At 43.8% G+C, this 17396-nt stretch overlaps 1 protein-coding gene across 6 annotated transcripts in view; it reads right to left on the reverse strand.

Annotated features, from left to right (window-relative positions):
• Positions 1-17396, reverse strand: part of ARHGEF28 (Rho guanine nucleotide exchange factor 28) — an 892610-nt gene that overhangs the window by 854160 nt on the left and 21054 nt on the right. The window lies entirely within an intron of this gene.

A 17396-nucleotide genomic window follows, 5' to 3' on the forward strand; every position in this document is an offset into this window, starting at 1 on the left:
CCATCCCTTCCGAAGCCTCGAAAGGGGCGAAAGACAGGCTGTTGGTGAGGGGCCCAAGGACCTAGCCGTAGCCCAGAATCCTTGAAACGCTTCAGCGCCGAGTCTGCTTTTTCACCAAATAGGCGGGACTCATCGAAGGGCATGTCGGTAAGGTTGGCCTGGACATCCCTCAAAAAGTCAGATGTACGAAGCCAGGTGTGGCAACCAAGGGCCACCGTCGATGGAATCACTCTACCCAGCGAGTCAGTTGTGTCTAAACCACACCTAATAGTAAACTTGGCTGCATCCCTCACATCTTTGACTGCTTGTGAAGGAGTGTCCCTCACACCCTCCGGGACCTGAGACAGCACCTGAGCCACTGTATCCCATAAAGTATGGGAAAAACAGCCCAATAGGCATGAGGTTTTTACTGACCTCAATGCCAGGCTGGAGGAAAAAAACATCTTCTTCCCAAGTTGGTCCACCCTCTTGGATTCCCCATCCGGGAGAGCGGACAGGAAGGCGCCATTGGAAGTGGAGGCTTGGACCACCAAGCTCTCCGGGGTGGGGTGTTTTGAGGAAGCTAGGATCAATTGGAGCTGGGCAATGGTGGCGACCAACTGTCCTGTTTACAGGAGCCCCTGCGCTGGGTCTGGACCACGTCCTCAGCAGGACATCAGTGTGGTATTCATTAAAGGGTAATATCGGCTCCGATGTGGAAACCCCTGCTTGAAGCACCCCTGGAGGTTAGTCCTGACCAGCACCATAGGCCGAGCTAGGTCAAAGACCTCAGCTACCCTACGCACCACCATAACATACGATGCTCCTTCCTCTATAGCCACAGGAGGAGGTGAGGGCATGCCAGTATCTGGAGAGGTGTCTAGTCCACTGGCTTCTCCTAACTCCTCATACCAGTCCATTTGCACCAACCCATACGCAAGACGGTCCTGAGACCCCTCCCATTCCTTACAAATGCCTGTTTGATCATAACAAGACTAAGGCAATGATCTGGCCCCTGTAAAAGCCGTTGGTGCCGGAATCGGCATCGCACAACGCCGTTCCGGTCCTGGATCATCGGGTATGCCAATGGGGCTCGTGCCACAGATGGGCACTGGTGGCGTGGGGAGCGTCAACGTTGGGAACGATGCCAGAGAAGGCCAACTGTGTGGAATCGGCGTCATTCAGGATCTGATATTGGATCCTAGAAACCCCATCAGCACTGAGGCCGAAAATGCCAGCACGAAACCTGATGGGGCCTGAATGCGCACCAGCGAGGCCAGCCCACTTAAATACAAGATGCATGGCCTTGTAAAACCCTTTGAACTGAGCGGGGGTCGCTTCTGCTCCCAGAAATGGGGGTAGGTTTCAAGTCAGCCCTGGCATCAGCTCAGCAGAACTGTGCTCGGAACGTCAACATTCCTGACTTACCTCGTCAGCCGACAAGCGAGGTGAAGTCGCAGTCTGCTTGGACTTCTTCCTCTTTTTGTGCCTCTTCCCCGAGTGCCCAGAGGACCTCGAGTGAGATGAAGAGGACTTGGGGCTTCTAGAGTGATCCTGCGACGTCCTCCTCGACCAGGACCGTGACCTCCGAGGAGTCGCACCTGCCGACGTCAACTGCAGGGCTGCCATGAGCTTCGGGGACCACTCCCTCAAAGCTTTCGGAGCCATGGCCCGACAGACTGAACATGACTTCGAGTCATGGTCTTGATCCAAACACCAGAGACATACCTTATGGGGGTCCAGCACCGACATGGTGCGGTGGCAGGTGCCACACAGCTTGAACGCCATCTTCCTATATGACATTCTTGCACAGACTTGAAAAATTCTATGACAAAAAGGTTAAAAAAAAACCTGGGAAAAAAGACAGAGGGTAGCTCGATTCTGGATCTGCGCTAACTGGCGCAGAAGGAAAAGAACTGAAGTATGCGCACCTGGGTGGTGCCTTTATAGGCAACCATGATGTCACAAATGGCTCCAATGATACTGACGACGCCACGCAGATCTGAATGATGCCACCCGACAGCGTGTGCAAGGGTACTGCTCAGCAAAACTCAGCAAAGCTGACGCCAGGAAATTCTAAAGTAAGGAATCTGCAGCTAGTAGTCTCTATCAGATAAATTATTTAGAATGGTTTTGTAAATATGAAGTAGCATCGAGCTGAAACCAAACATGCGTAACATCAAACATGCTGTCTCACAATTATTTCTTTTACAAGAGGTTTCCGTGGAGTTTACTGAGCAGTGATTGTTAAAAATGAGTGGAGCGACAGATATTTGTTTACACTGCAGAAGAAACCATTACGTGTTACTACAGTATTTATCATGTTTTCACAGGCTAAGATACAACAGATAAAAAAACAGGTAGATGGAAATTATTAAGGAGGACATTAAGAGAAATCATAGGAGACATAGCGGGTTATTACAACTTTGGAGGAGGTGTTAATCCGTCCCAAAAGTGACGGTGAAGTGACGGATATACCACCAGCCGTATTACGAGTCCATTATATCCTATGGAACTCGTAATACGGCTGGTGGTATATCCGTCACTTTACCGTTACTTTTGGGACGGATTAACACCTCCTCCAAAGTTGTAATAACCCCCATAGAGCCTGATTTAGATTTTGGCTGAAGGGTTACTCCATCACAGAGATGACAGATAGCCCGTCTGCCGAAATATAAATCTCATAGGAAATAATGGGAGTTACATTTCAGAGGGTGGGATATCCGTCACCAATGTGACAGAGTAACCTGTACACCAAAATCTAAATCAGCCCCATTGTTTTTACAGTCAAAATCATGACATGGATATCATGTTCATATATTTTTCTTTTGGGTGATGGCAATTTACAATTCTGTGCATAATATCAGGGGCAAATTTGTTGTCGATGTGAATCATGCCTCTCGTTGTCCAAAGGATAAGGTATATAGTAATGTAACAACGTACATCAAGAATGAAAAGTACATTAAAGGAGACTACGCAAGATCTCCATTTAGCTGATTTCTGGTAAGAGCAAGATGATTCTTAAACGAAATGTACTTGTTATTCTTAGCATCACAGTGTATTGTTGCATAGTACTGGTCTCTAAACAACTGGCTAAAACCGCTTAGCTCCTCTTGAACAGATTGTTAAACCTGACAATGGGAGGATGATTTAGGAACTGGTGACCAGTGTGGGTGCACATCCCTTGGTGTGGGTGACGGAAAAGATCATTGGATTTTATCCTAGCCACCATGGTGAGATACCACGCTTTCAACTTTGGAATGGGTGAGATGGCAATGTACGGGATGCTTTAATGTGCATGTCTGGGACCAAGGTACTGTATATAAAGCATGTTTACAGTACGTTAAAAAAAAAAATTTGCACTGTGTTCTACATCGGAATTATTACAATAGCGAATATATAAAGGTGCATGTACATTAGTAGAAACTTTTGGGGTGTGCACAGCAAATGTTTATCACTCCATATGAAGCAGAATCAAAGAAAATATACTATCACTTATAGGTGAAGCAACATGAAACCTGTGTTGACTCAGAGACATAGACACCTCTTGTTTCTAAGGCTGTGGTAAACGCTACTATGAAAGCTATTTTTCAGGATTTCCCTGGCAGCTTATCAGTGAGAGCAGACAAATGTTTTACTTTTTTACTGGTATCAACGCTTATGTACGTCTGAATTTCTACAGAGCATCAATTTTTCTTGCACCTATTTAGTAAACAAACTTGTCTTAGTGGAACTGCAGTACATTTGACTGAAGAGCCCCAGTCAGGGCCAGACATCTTGGGTCACTTGTGTTCCTGTATAGGTAAGACCTCGCCTGGCAGTTTGTGCTGGCCTGTTCATATTGGAGTAATGTGAGGGCTGAGTTGCATGTGACTGGGCCCAAACTAAGTTGGTATGGTATGCAAAATGATGAAAGACTGGGATGAACTAATTACCAGTGGCTGAGATTAATTCAAGCATTCAACTTATCACGTTTTTTTTGCAATGCCCGAAAGTGTAACTGATGTGTCCAGGCATGAGTCCTGTGCTCACTGTGCCACTGGATCCCAGTTACACCTCACTGAGGAGACCCATAGAGGATGAACCGGTCTTGGGTTGCTTGCGTTCCGCTTCAGGAAGGACCTGGCCAGGCAGTTTATGCTGGACTGTTTCTAATGTGGCAGGATCAGGACTGATTTGCATATGGCTGGGTCCAAAGTGAGGATGCATGGTGTGCAAAACCATGATAAACAGAGATGCAGCCTGAGTAGTTCCCAGTGGGTGACACTTTTTTGTATACTTCGGTTGGAACTGCAAGCAGATGTATGGAATGAATTAGAGGATGTTACAAAATCTGGTAACTGTAAAAGGGAGAAATAATCACTGAGGCTATTTCTCTAAACCCTTCAAAAAATTCTAAAAATTAATTGCAATTTTTTAAAGATGAATAATCTCCCCCTAGCCTGGAATGTGCTACTATTGTGATAATTCCTAAAGAGGGTCCGAATCCATAGAAAACTGTTTCATATGGATTCATTATGTTATTAAATGAAATATGTCATTTTCTAAAATCATTTCTTTCAGACTGGACAGAGTAACTCCTGGAACTTCACACATCAACACAGTTGTGTCCTTGAACAGGGTGTATTCTCACAAACACACACATGCTCATTAACAAGTGGCATGCAAATCTGCGATGGAATCACTATTACAGTGGTCAGTTTGGAAGCAGAAGGAGCTTTTGTTGAGATTAGTAGACTTCCTCAGTGCTGCTATGCTTATATTAGGTTATAATGCTGGCTGGGCTGGTGAATTTACTCTTTATATTGTATTAGAATCCCTTACTAACATTAGAGGCTCGGTTCAGGAAAATTTAAAAGAGAATATTGAGATGCAGACGGAACAAGGCAAGGGTGTCCTTTAACTCCCTGGTGATTGATTTCTATATTGAACCACTGACTCATGCAGTAGGTTCAGAGAACTCTCTCAAGTTTTCTTTGTAAATGCAGTGCTCGGACAACTTTAGTATATTCAGATACAATGGTCATTTTACCACACGTCTGTAACAGGGTGTTATTGCTATTACAATGGTTGCCATCAGTGTCTATGGTGGTGTTCATGACTAGAGAGGTAACCTGGAATCAGCATTTGATAAGGAAATATTAACTACCCAGGTGAAGCAATACTAATATTTTTGTAGAGCATGGACAGATCTTTTTTAAAAATGAGACTCATTTAAAAAAACTTGAAAGATTCAACTGGATGAGATAAACTTCAAGGTTGAATGGACTAGCTTGTCTAATCAAGTTTCTGACTATTACCCATATTTCTGTTATAATGTTAGGCTGCATCATCCAACATTTCTCATTATTGTGAATATCATGGCCCCTGAGTCTACGTGTCGACCTCGTTGGTCTTACACGTGATCCAGGTGCCTGTATGTCTCATAAGACCCGAGGTTTCCCCAAGATACGACTATGTCCTCCATCAGCTCCTGACTGTATCTCCGGCAGTCCTGCATGTCTCCCTCTTCATCCTCTGATGCTCAGTAGGGTGGGCCAGGACAACCTCTGCTCCTTATCAGCAGACTCTATCTTCATCTAGGTCAGTGGTTCCCAACCTTTTCACTTCTGTGGACCCCATTTTATCAATACTGGAGCCCGGGGACCCCCCACTGAATCATTATTGGAACCGGGGGACACCACTGAGTCAATACTGATAGCTGGGACCTAATATTATTACATTTTGTAAGCAGCCGCGGACCCCCTGATGAGGCTTTGCGGACCCCCAGGGGTCCCCGGCCCACAGGTTGGGAACCACTGATCTAGGTACTCCAATCCAGCCACGCAACAGTATCCCGGATGTAGTGCTGCTGAAAGCATTTCAATATCCGGTTAGCTGACACAAAAGTGTCAGGCTGGGCTTCCATTTTTGTATTCCCACAGTAGTAGTCTGCCTTTCGGCTGTCTTAGACTGCTTTGCGGCAGAAGTCAAGGTAGGTACATTAAGCATCGAGCTCATGGGATCCTGGACGCATCACTCATACTTTGAGGACAGTCAGTTGTCATCTCATGATTCCTAATGAACTGACTTTCCTGTGGGGAGGCCCTGGTGGCAGGTTTTCATCTCCCAAAAATAGGTGGTAGGGCCAGCTGTAACCGTCAGATATTGGCAACAGCATGCTAAGATGGACTGTTACATGTTCTAGAATAGATAAATGATTGGCTTTTATTTAAACTTTATTTATTGAAAAGAAAGGCTGTACATGTCAGTAAACAAAAATAAATCCATGATGCAAATGCACCACTACGGCAGCTAATGGCGTGATTAGAGGGCTTGCACGGCAGTCTACAAGAGATTCAAACAGAACATAGGGGCTGCAAATCCCGCCCTTCGCTAGACCTACATGACACCTTTGTGTATGAGCGGGACCATGCCGGGTCTCTTTGTAAATGTAAAGAGTAGTTACAGCCAAGAAAGAGCACAGATACTGGGGCTCTCGGGTCACACCTACCATAGAAATCCTATGTTACCGTGTATTCGTCCATATACATAAAATACATTCTTTATTTAAAAATGATTCACCTCCATTCTTCCACAAACATCGCCTTTCATCAGAACTCAAAGAGAGACCTGGCTGTCATGGCAGACAACAAGTGAAACGGGAAAGGCTTCGTGCTTGCTGAACTGCGAACCTCGAGCCAGACGTTGAAAACCCGCGATGACTCAGAGTACAGTGATGACGGTTTAAACCGTTGACTGAGAAACAGATCTCCAGAGTGGCGGAGCTTTCTTTCGGAAAGGCCTTTGAACACGTTGGCACGTAATTTAAACTCTGACTTACATGCCAGCCAGCTTTCATCTTGGCACTGTAGATAAAACACCGGTGCAGAGAACAAGGCCGAGGCAACATCGCCTAGACTCCTCTCTTAACCACAGCCTTGGTGTGCATGAAAGTGATGCTCAAGGCGTCGGCCAAGATTGGCGCTTGTAGGCCCACGCCTTGGCACGAACTGCTTGAGACCTGCCCAGCAGACGCCTTCACTGCCAGGGACATCTTAAGGAATCTGGGGGCCTGGGGCCTAATGTATTTTGGGGGACCATGTTCGGAACATCTTTTATTTTATGATCCAACTTGTCTCTTACATGCAACTCTTTGGGATGTCACTAACTGCACATGCGCACTCGTTCAAATTCTATAGTCGTTAAATCTAATATTCAGGGAGAGTGATGTGTGTTTTCAGCATTGTAACCCAGCAACAGCTCACTAATATTACTGCAAATAAACTAGGTGGCACCCTCCTCTTTCTCATAAGTAAGGACCTGTTTTGATCTAAAAGAAACTTTTTTATGGATGTTTGAAGAAACAGAGACACATTTATCTGCAAAATGTCTATAGTAGAGTCTCACACATCACTCATTTAAAAAATACATTAAAGGGAAACACTATTTAAAAAAGTCTGTTTAAGAATTATTCAGTCATGAGGGCAAGACTCAATGCAGAACAGAGTTGGCTTTATCAGGGGCCCCCAGACCACAGACCACTTTGCCGATGCCTTAAATAGTCACTGTTCACTGCAGACGGCGTGGATCCAGTGCAAATGCCTCCTCGAGCATGCAGAGAACCACAAATGCTCAGCATTTATCTTAGCACAATTTCACTCAGTAGCCAAGTGACTGGACAGCACTGTGGCTCTTATGCATCAAAAAATTTCAACAGAGAGAGAATGTGCAAATCCTTTGATATTTCAATCCTTGTGGTGTAAACCCTGATTGGATTAAGGGTTTGGCAAAAGGCTAGACAAGGCAGCCCAGGTGAAATCAGTTGAGGATTTAATATTCACCCAATTTATTTCACTGATAATGCCACCAACTTAGATTCATGTTGGCAGCCTCAACAGCAGGGCAAAGACTGAAAGACCATAAATGAAAAGCAGGTCTCTGAACCCCCTCAGCCAGGCTAGTGGCAAAGAAGCCAGTGTGTGGAATCCTGCACTGGAGTGGAGAAAGCTAGCCTGCAGTGCTTGCAAGCTCCCATTTCTCACAAGCACTAAATTCACATTCCAATCAGGAATGTTCCAAAAGGCTCTGTCTTACATACCTATGTTTTTGAAGGATATTATTTCAAAATACTCTTATTGGCTTTACCTCAAAAAGTCAGACGCTGCCTCCACAAAAGAACCAGGACAAAAATGTTTATTAAGCAAGAGACTGCGCTTGTCATGTTTTCAACAAGAAACAGTTTTGCCATTATTTTCATATTGGCATTGGTCTTTGTGTACAGATACAAGCCACTTTGGTGTAATACATACCCTATGGCAACACCGAACTGTCGCATCCCGGTAACAGCAGATGACAGACGATGTACCCTAACGCGTGTACTCTGAGGAACTGGCCAAACCAATGACAGCAGAGATTACACACTTCTGTAGGGGGTTACATAACACTATCAAACACAACAGCAATGCCCATATAAACCCTCGCAGTTGGAATGTCCATACCATCGTGCTATGCCGACTACTGCAACAACCTGATTGATGGAAGTTTCAGAACACAGACCATGGTCATCTTGAAGGCTTCTCTTACACAGGCATTAGCATAGCAATCACAGACATGTGATACAATTTGGAGCCGACATGGAACACAATTACACTGCAACAGAGCGTGCTTGGTTCTTCCAAGGAGTCAGTTCTGCAAGTCATTTCAAGGGTGTATGTGTTGTGGCACCTGTGAATGTTTCCCTGTTAAAAGTTCACCCTGCTAGCGGGGCAGGCTCGAGTGTATATCTTGTTAGGAATGTGATGGGTACCCATGCCACCACCCAGATGGTGTCTGGAACATTACATATATCCAAGAGATGATAACAGCATTGTTGTAGTTGGCGAGGGCAAGTAGTAATGGGGAGCACAGCTTATTGAGGCACAGACGGCCCATTTTACATTGTTAACCGAAGTCATGGGAGGAAGCCAATAGTAGTTAAGTTGCCTTCTGTAAGGGTAAGAAGCCGTGAATGCACAATGTGTATGTATGTTGGATCAAACTGACATTTCTGAAAGATCCTGAGCTACTAATCTTCTAGGATGCTTTAGAATTGGATCCTGGGTGAGGGATATTGCATCAACAAGGAAAGACAACATTGAGGTCAGGAAGAGATGAACTCTTGGTAATGGACTTGTTATCACTGTAGGTTTGCCTTTATCTTTTGCACAACACATTTACCATAACGCTTTCCTTTACATTTATGGATGATTTAGAGGAGGAGGACATATTACCTAAGTTGTATGACCATATTTGCTCACCTGAATGATAATTTTTTATTGCACTTTTGCCATATTATCTGCATGTGTTTAGCCTACTGCCTGTAAAAAATACAGAATCAACAAAAAGCACTTTCAGTGCTCCAAAGATTTTATAGGACAGAATAAGGAACTATGTAGACAACAATAAAGTACCATAAATATCAATCAGCTGCCACTTGGGTGATCTTAGAGTCGGCACTGTTGTATGTGAACAAACACACTACAAAAACATGGACTCCCTACTATAGGCTGCATCAATCTTGACTTTGTATTACTATCCCACAACAAAATGTTCACCTGGTGTCCATTCACCAAACTGAGTCTGAGCAAACGCAACCTCACATATATTAGTATTGGGTTGGTTTTGCTTTTTTTTAAAGCCAGCCCTTGCAAATTTGGGTGAATTGTTTGATGGTGGTGCAGGTGCATGCCGAAATCATTGTTTTGTTATAAAACTATTTATTGTTTTGTTACATAACTTATAACAGCCACTGCCAAGAGGCTTATATTCGTACCACTTTCTATTCACAAAACAGCATCTCTAGATACAGTACATCAGACATAGCAGTTCTTTGACCATTAATTTCCTCCGGTGTACAGTGCAGTTGGAATTTTAATGTGGTATACAAGTCAGGTAAGGCATATGAACCATTACAAATAGGTAGGAGGTGTATTAGGTATATCGAAACTATTGTAAAGAAATATTTAGGTTAGGTTGTAGTTTTGGGAGCCATGTTGATGGGATGTGTGGTTCAGCAAAATATATTTTTATAGTCCATGTTTTTGCATGCTACAAATAGTGTTAGCCTATTATCTGTTGATAAAAACAACGAGGGGCATTCATATGAGATCTAGTCATATTACTCATGTGAAATATTGCCCACACTTAAGTTTGCCAAAGGAAGGTGGTGCCTTTCAAATCAGGTAGTGTTTAGGTGACACTACATATTTATATGAAGGTGTGCCTGTCCTGTGACCACATGTATCTTTAGTGTTTCTCATTTCCAGATCTAGCCACTGCATCAAAATTCATGTGAAACCTAGGACAGGCAAGCACGCTAGATATAATTAGAGACATTCCTATAATTCATTGCTATAGCTGAGATTATTTAAATCAGATATTTGTGTTTTTGATAGTGGTAGCCTTACAAGTCTAGTAAAATCAAGACCTCTCAGAACACTTTGGAATATAGGGGGATATTTAAACTCTGTTTGCGCCGAATGTGCATCAAAAATTTTGACGCACATTCAGTGCAAACTGTGCACCATATTTAAACTTTGATGCCCGAGCCTGCGGACATCAAAATTACTCTGAGAGAATAATTTTTTGGATGCGGGAAACTGCCTTGCGTTAATGACATGCAAGGTAGGCGTTCCCCCCAAAAAATGACTGTATGGCATGTGTGCCTTATTTATACTCCTGTGTCATTTTGACGCACAGAAGGGGGCGGGCCTTAAAAAACGGCGCACAGCCTGATGTGCGACGTTTTGTAACGCCTGGGTGAGGGCAGGCGTTAAGGGACCTGTGGGCTCAGTTCCATGGTCTCTGACCATGGAAGGAGTCCACAGGTGCCCTTCCCTGCCCCCAGAGACACCCCCTGACACCCTCGCCTACCCCTGGAGGTAAGTATTTTTTTTTTTTTTTAAAGTGGCATAGGGGGGCCTAATTTGGGCTCCTCTATATGGGCTCCTCTACATGCAGGGGACAGAAGTCCCCTGGGCATGGCCATTGGGCAAGGGGGCATGACTCCTGTCTTTGCTAAGACAGGAGTCATTTCAATGGTGGTTGTGCGTCAAAAAATGGCGCAAGTCCGGTTTGAGGCATGATTTTTGCCTCAAACCTGACTTGCAACATTTTTTGATGCAGAACCCCCATTTTCCCCTACGCTGGCGCTGCCTGGTTTGAGTCTTTTTTTTTCACTCTGACCAGTCCACAGGGCTGGCTAACGTCATTCCTTAAATAAGGCGCCCGCATGGCGCATAGGAATGGCGTTAGCCGGCTGTAAAAAAAATTACGCAAACCAGCGCCGGTGCTGGTTTGCGTCAAAAAGTATAAATATGGGTCATAGTACATTACAAATGATGAACTGCCCCCAACATGTGTCAGTTTTTCCAAAACAGATATGATTGACTGCAAAATGAGTATCAGATTGTCCTCAAAGACCATCCTAAAAACGAATTTTGTCCTTTCTCCACTCCACACCACTGCCTGCCCTACTCATAGTATTTCCTGTAAGAAAGCGGCAGTAAGGTATGACTAGAGCAGTGACAATGTTGGCGACAGAAGCATAGTTGAAGGCTGTGATAGCAGATCTAATTTGTCTGCATCAAGAACTGCATGCTAAGGTAACCACACTTGGAGGTGTTTTGCAGTCCAATTTGATAATGACGGTTTCTGAGAATGAACATACAGCATGCTTGTTCTGTCACCAGAGAAAAGAACTCCAGCCATGGTGCTCCCCGAAGCAAAGCACTTGTTACATTTGTACTGGCGTCAGTACAGAGGACAATACCAAGAGCTTACCTGAGACTGCCTGGCTTCAGGTGGGGAAGATGTTTTTCATGCCCTCTCCATCAGCACATTCCCTGATGCAGCGCTCAAACCCATATTTAGGCCTATATTTATCATACTTTCATGCAGCCAACACAGCAAGACACTGTGCTGCGCTGCATGGTAGGGAAAGGGCAGGAATGTACCGTATTTAACATTATACTGCGCATTTCGGTCCTTTTCTTGTGCTAGTGCACTTTTGACTGCTTGGCGCCAAAGCAGGCACCCTTGTGTCACGATGCAAGGGTGTCTGTGTTGCAGGCAGGATTGTTTTTGTAGAGGAAGGAACGCCTTCTGTAACATCCTCTCCAGCCTTCGTACATGTATTTGACTCTGTCACACAAGGAGCTTGGTATTACACGTCTTTATTCCTTAGCGTGTAACCATGAACTCCACATTCTAAATCATGAATTCTATTAACTACACCCGAACACTTACTTCATAGTTCTACAAAGTCCGTCAGGAACCAAAATGGTCCCGCCATCTCTAACTCCCAAGGCACTATATCTTCCTACAGAAAAACAATCCTGAGAGGCATTTTCCTCTTTCTATAGAAACTAGGGGCCAGATGTATCAAAGGGTTTTACCCATTCTGTGTCTATGGGTAAATGAGTTGTTACATATGGCCCTAGGAGAAGTAAAGATATTTCTCATTGTTATGCCTTACCTGGGGAGGTGTATCATTTTGGTGCATTCCCACGTATACCACTAATGGTAAATCTGGGAATGCACCAAAATCCATGGGTGGATATGTGGGAACACCCACTCTCTAGGGCACAATATCGCAAGGCAGTGATGTGCACTGCCTTCTGTTACTCCAGGTTTATCAAGCCATGCAGGGCCATGCAAAGTGACATTGCATGGCTTGATAAATCTGACTTTTGTGTTTTGTCGTCTTTGCCTGGTGCAAGGGCGACACAAAACTATGATAAATATGGGCCTAAGTGTTGTCACTATCTGGGTCATCAGGGGTACCTGAAAGGCAGCAGTGGGAGTCCTGAATTCCACATGCCATGCAAAATGTCAAGCTTGGGCTTCTTCTTCATGAGTTTCAGGAAAGGGGCAGAACCAAATGCTATAAATAACCCTTTTCGAGGAAAGTGCTTATTAGTTGAATGATTGTTTCCTTTTGCGATCTTCTCTTGTCATGGCCTGACTCTCTCTCTTCCCTGATGTTAGGGTGAGTTGGGTGCTTTTCTGAGTTCTCTACTGCTACCTTCATCTTTAATCAATGCATGCAAGATTGTCAAAGGAGATTCTCTCCACTTTGTGGGTTTTTCCTTTAGTGACCCATCAAAGAGGAAACTTATCTTCTTTCACGTATAGTATTCCGTGCAGTGTGGCACTGACAAAACTGTGAGTAGTGCACTTTCCTCGAGCAAGGTAGAAGGGTACTCAACAGACCTTCTCAGCATCTAGTCCTTGTGAGCATACTATGTTAGAAAACCTGAGATTTTCTGAGGTGATAAAGACTTAAATTCAAACTTTGTGGGATACTGACACTCACTCCTTACACACAAACACGTTGGTGTTTAAAACTTACTCCAGTTTCTATGCACTTGATGCAGAGTAACAGGTAGATGTTTGTAAACATGGCAAAATACAAAGGAGTAAAAATGAGATTAAATCTAAAATACTAACACATCAGTTACAAAATAGGCCTGCAGTTTGCTTTGAAGTGGAATTTTTACTATAAAGTCTCTGTTGTAGACCACTATCCCTTGAGGGAATGACAGTCATGCTCCATGAAGCTTCAACATAAAGTGTGTGCACATCACAAACCAGTGTCTGCTTTGGCCTGTGTGCTCACACAGTATGAAAGTGACTGTCGCCCCCTTCTGGAAATGTACACAGTAGGTTCCTCCTCCAATGCTTAACAGGTGGGGTTCCATAATTTGCACTGTGATGTTCCCTATGCTAACAGGGCAATTCCTCCTTTCTCCGGGGAATTCAGATTTTAGTCCACAAAATGTTCAAAGACGGTGGCATTTGGAAGGAAAGATAAATAATCCCACGGATTCAACTTCCAAGGCTGGGGATGCTTGCTGGCTCAACAGCAAGCAGTAGGGCATCCAGCAATGCTGCAGGGCGATCCAGCCAATCCCCATAATCGGCTGCATGCTAGAGGCAACAAAATATGAGCCTCGTTATGAATATTACCGCTCTTTTCACCTGGTAAAACCCTTCGAGTTTGTAGCATCATAGGTTTTAGAACATGAGTTGACAGAAATCAGTGCGGGTGATGAAGCTGCAGACAAGCACTCTCAGGTCAGGCTACGCATCCGCATGCCCCGCCCACTTGGCCCTGGATCGAAGCACTACAGTCTGCACAGAGTCAGGAATAGTGACTCTGAAACTGAGTACTCTCTCAACAAAATACTTCACAGACACTAAGGTTATAGGCTTGCAAACGGATGTTTATATATAATATCTACCCATGTGTGTAGTGGATGCACTCATGAATACATCATTCACACAGGGTTTCAAAGTAGTGCAATGGCCATTCTCAGGATAGCGCCATTAAAGAAGTCGGGGAAATACAACGCAAATGAGGCAAACTACCCCTTAGTTGTAATTCTGGGGGATGTGTATTGCATTTATGGGCTAATTTATTTGTGGTATAGCAAACTAAACTGAATTTTATAATGTATATAAAAAGATTGTTCACAAATATTTAGTGACACATTGCTCACAGACAACGAAATACCCTAAAAACTCTGGCAGAAGTCTGCAGTATGGGTGGGAATGTGCAAAACACCCCAGGGTGGACGAAGGAAGGGTGGGCATATAAAGAACAACATTTCCATAATACGAACAAAAGTCATCAAAAATGTGGAATTCCCCTAAATTTCTGTAACTTACAAAGCATATTATTTGCAATGTTTCCACTGCATGTAGTATATTTAAAAACGCAGAAACATGCGCATATTGCCTATTTAGTAGCTTACACGTGTAGCTAAGGACATGAGTAAACTGCAGATAATTAAATCCATCGTTTATGAATCAGGCAAACCATGCATAGGATTAAACTACGTGTTTATCGAGTCAGCCAGTGGTTTAAATACGACGGTGCTGACAGGGACAACGTACCACACTTCTTTCATGTGAAAGAGGGCGCACCAACACTACTCTGCATAATTTTAATGCTTTTAACGAGATAATATGATAATATCAGCACATTTGTGTCATGGATAGTGAATACCTGCACTTTTATAGTTCTGTTTACAGCACTGGCATTAGGCACAGTTTCAAACACGGTTTTAAAACATGTTTAAACATTTAAGCAACGGCCCTTATCTCTCATACAGAAATGTTCGGATGAATGACGTTGCTGAATTGGCGGGGTGAGCTCACTGAAGGCATACTGGTTAAATAAAGCATGACTCGGCGAGATGGTAACAAATCTTAGCAAACAATATTATTATCAGGCACTCAGATTGCAGGGTAAACACACCAGCCCCAGGTTTGCACTTCTCTTTCTTTAAGCGGGTTTGTTTTTAAAGATACACAAAGGACAAAATTCAGTGGGCGTGGTGCAGTGTATTTATACTTATGTGCAGCTCTAGGCTCTGGTAACATTTAGTTTTACGCACAGCTTCCTTTTAACTTGTGTCACAAATGAGTTCGTGTGGAAGACGTCCTGTGGGCGCTGCACGCGTTACCATCTCTTGCAGAGCATGTTCCTTTCAGGATACCCACCTAACTGTACATCAGAAGGGCCTTTCCATCAGGTCTGTGCCCTGTGCTGAACATCAGATTAGCAAACAAGAGTTGTGTGAAGCCTCGTGCTTTCACCCGTTGCAGAGTTTCTGTGACTGCTACTTGTTGTCTTTGTGTGTCTGCCTGGGTATTGCAGAGTTTAACAGTTTGTTGCTGCGTGAATGTGTTAGCTAGATATGACTGATTGATTGTCTGCATGTCATATGAAAGGAAAATGGCTGTTCTTGATGTCTGACCTGGTGTCTGGAATGCAGAGAGTGGATGACAATAGAATATTGAGGCGTCCTCTGGCGAGGGGATGGGGAGAGTTGGAGGGAGAAGAGGCCTGACAGGACCTACCTACTGTTGCTGTAACCCAAGGGCCTACAATGAAATAAAGATCTTACCTCTACTCTAATGGTTCCAGACTCTTGTACGAAGACCCTGTCGTTGTATTTTGCACTTACAATACTAAAGTCTTGAATTGTGTTCACATTTCACTTTCCTCACCCATGTTTTTTATTGTTATGGTTTCTCCTAGAACGTTGAGTTCTGGAGATTCTAGGAGGAACGGTTTAGGGGATTCTGCTGGTTTAGGGGATTCTGCTGATGCCAACCTGAGTGAGAAGACATGAAATAAAGACTTTCACTCACCTTTATTTAAGAGTAGCCACATCCACGATGTGACGCCTGCCCTCCAACTACAACACGCCAGTTGTGGTTCCATCAAAGTATTGAGGCACCTGAAAAGTAGCCCTGCGCTCCTACACGTTGCTTGCAGTACACGATACAGAGAATTCACCACATATGGGCCTTCTCTAATGCACTGCGAAGACAGCTTCTTAAATTTAAGCCCACCTCTAAACCTGCAGCATATTTTCCTACTCTGATGCAATATGCAGGGACCAATAACTTTACCAAAAATATTTTAACAAGGTTATCAAATGTGGCCTAGTCTATAGTCAACGTTTTACTTTCTTAATAACTCTTGACAGAGCCTTGTGCTCTAAGGCTTTGTTTTAGTCTATCGGTGTTTTCAGTTGGTTCCTTTCACATTAGATTTTTGAGTTAGCAGGGAAGCCTCTCACACTGACACTGCGGAGGATATAGTGCCTATAAAGGGGCGGTGATAAAAAGTGGAATCAAAGAGAGTATAGACATGGAATCAAAGAGATTATAGAGGGAGGTGAAGGTGCTTCACTCAAAGACAGTGCTTCTGGGAGTTGAGAGTACTGGCAACCTATAATAGGAAATGAGAGGGGCACTTACTAACAAACTCTGGCAGGGCCAAAAGGGAGCAAAAAAGAATCCCTCGCACCAAAATAAAAGTACACTCTTAGTGAATTAGAAAGCTAAAAAAGTGGTCCATGCTTGTAAATTTGGTCAGTTTTGAACTTGTAAAGACACACTGTATAAGGGTTTTGTAAGGTATGGAAGACTGCATGGATTTATGTTTGATGCAGGCAAAGTTTGTGTAAATATCTGGGAAATCCACAGTATAAACCGGCCCCGCAGAATATAAAACAAGCCCAAAAATAGACAAAAAAGGCCTACACACTGATCTGTCAGACCTTGCCACTGTCTGATTGGCACATAGGCCAGTTCGACCCTGCACTTTGGCTTTATTTATTTGTGGACTCTAGATTCCAGACGGGGCAGTGACAGTAGATATCGGCCAAATTGGAATTATATACTTTTCACTTTCACATGGAGATTTCTGCTGCTGAAAACAGCAGAAAACTCAGTGGGAAACTTTGAGGAGAACGAGGCATTTCTGTGGAATCAGACTCGGAATTACCAATTTCCCTGATATTTCTTACTAGATAGTCAGGGTCCAGCTGTTGACAGTTCAGATTTCCCCAACCTCAGAGTTACCAGTACTCCCGGTA

This window comes from Pleurodeles waltl, chromosome 1_1 (genome assembly GCF_031143425.1).
Source record: "Pleurodeles waltl isolate 20211129_DDA chromosome 1_1, aPleWal1.hap1.20221129, whole genome shotgun sequence".
NCBI classification, from domain to species: Eukaryota; Metazoa; Chordata; class Amphibia; order Caudata; family Salamandridae; genus Pleurodeles; species Pleurodeles waltl.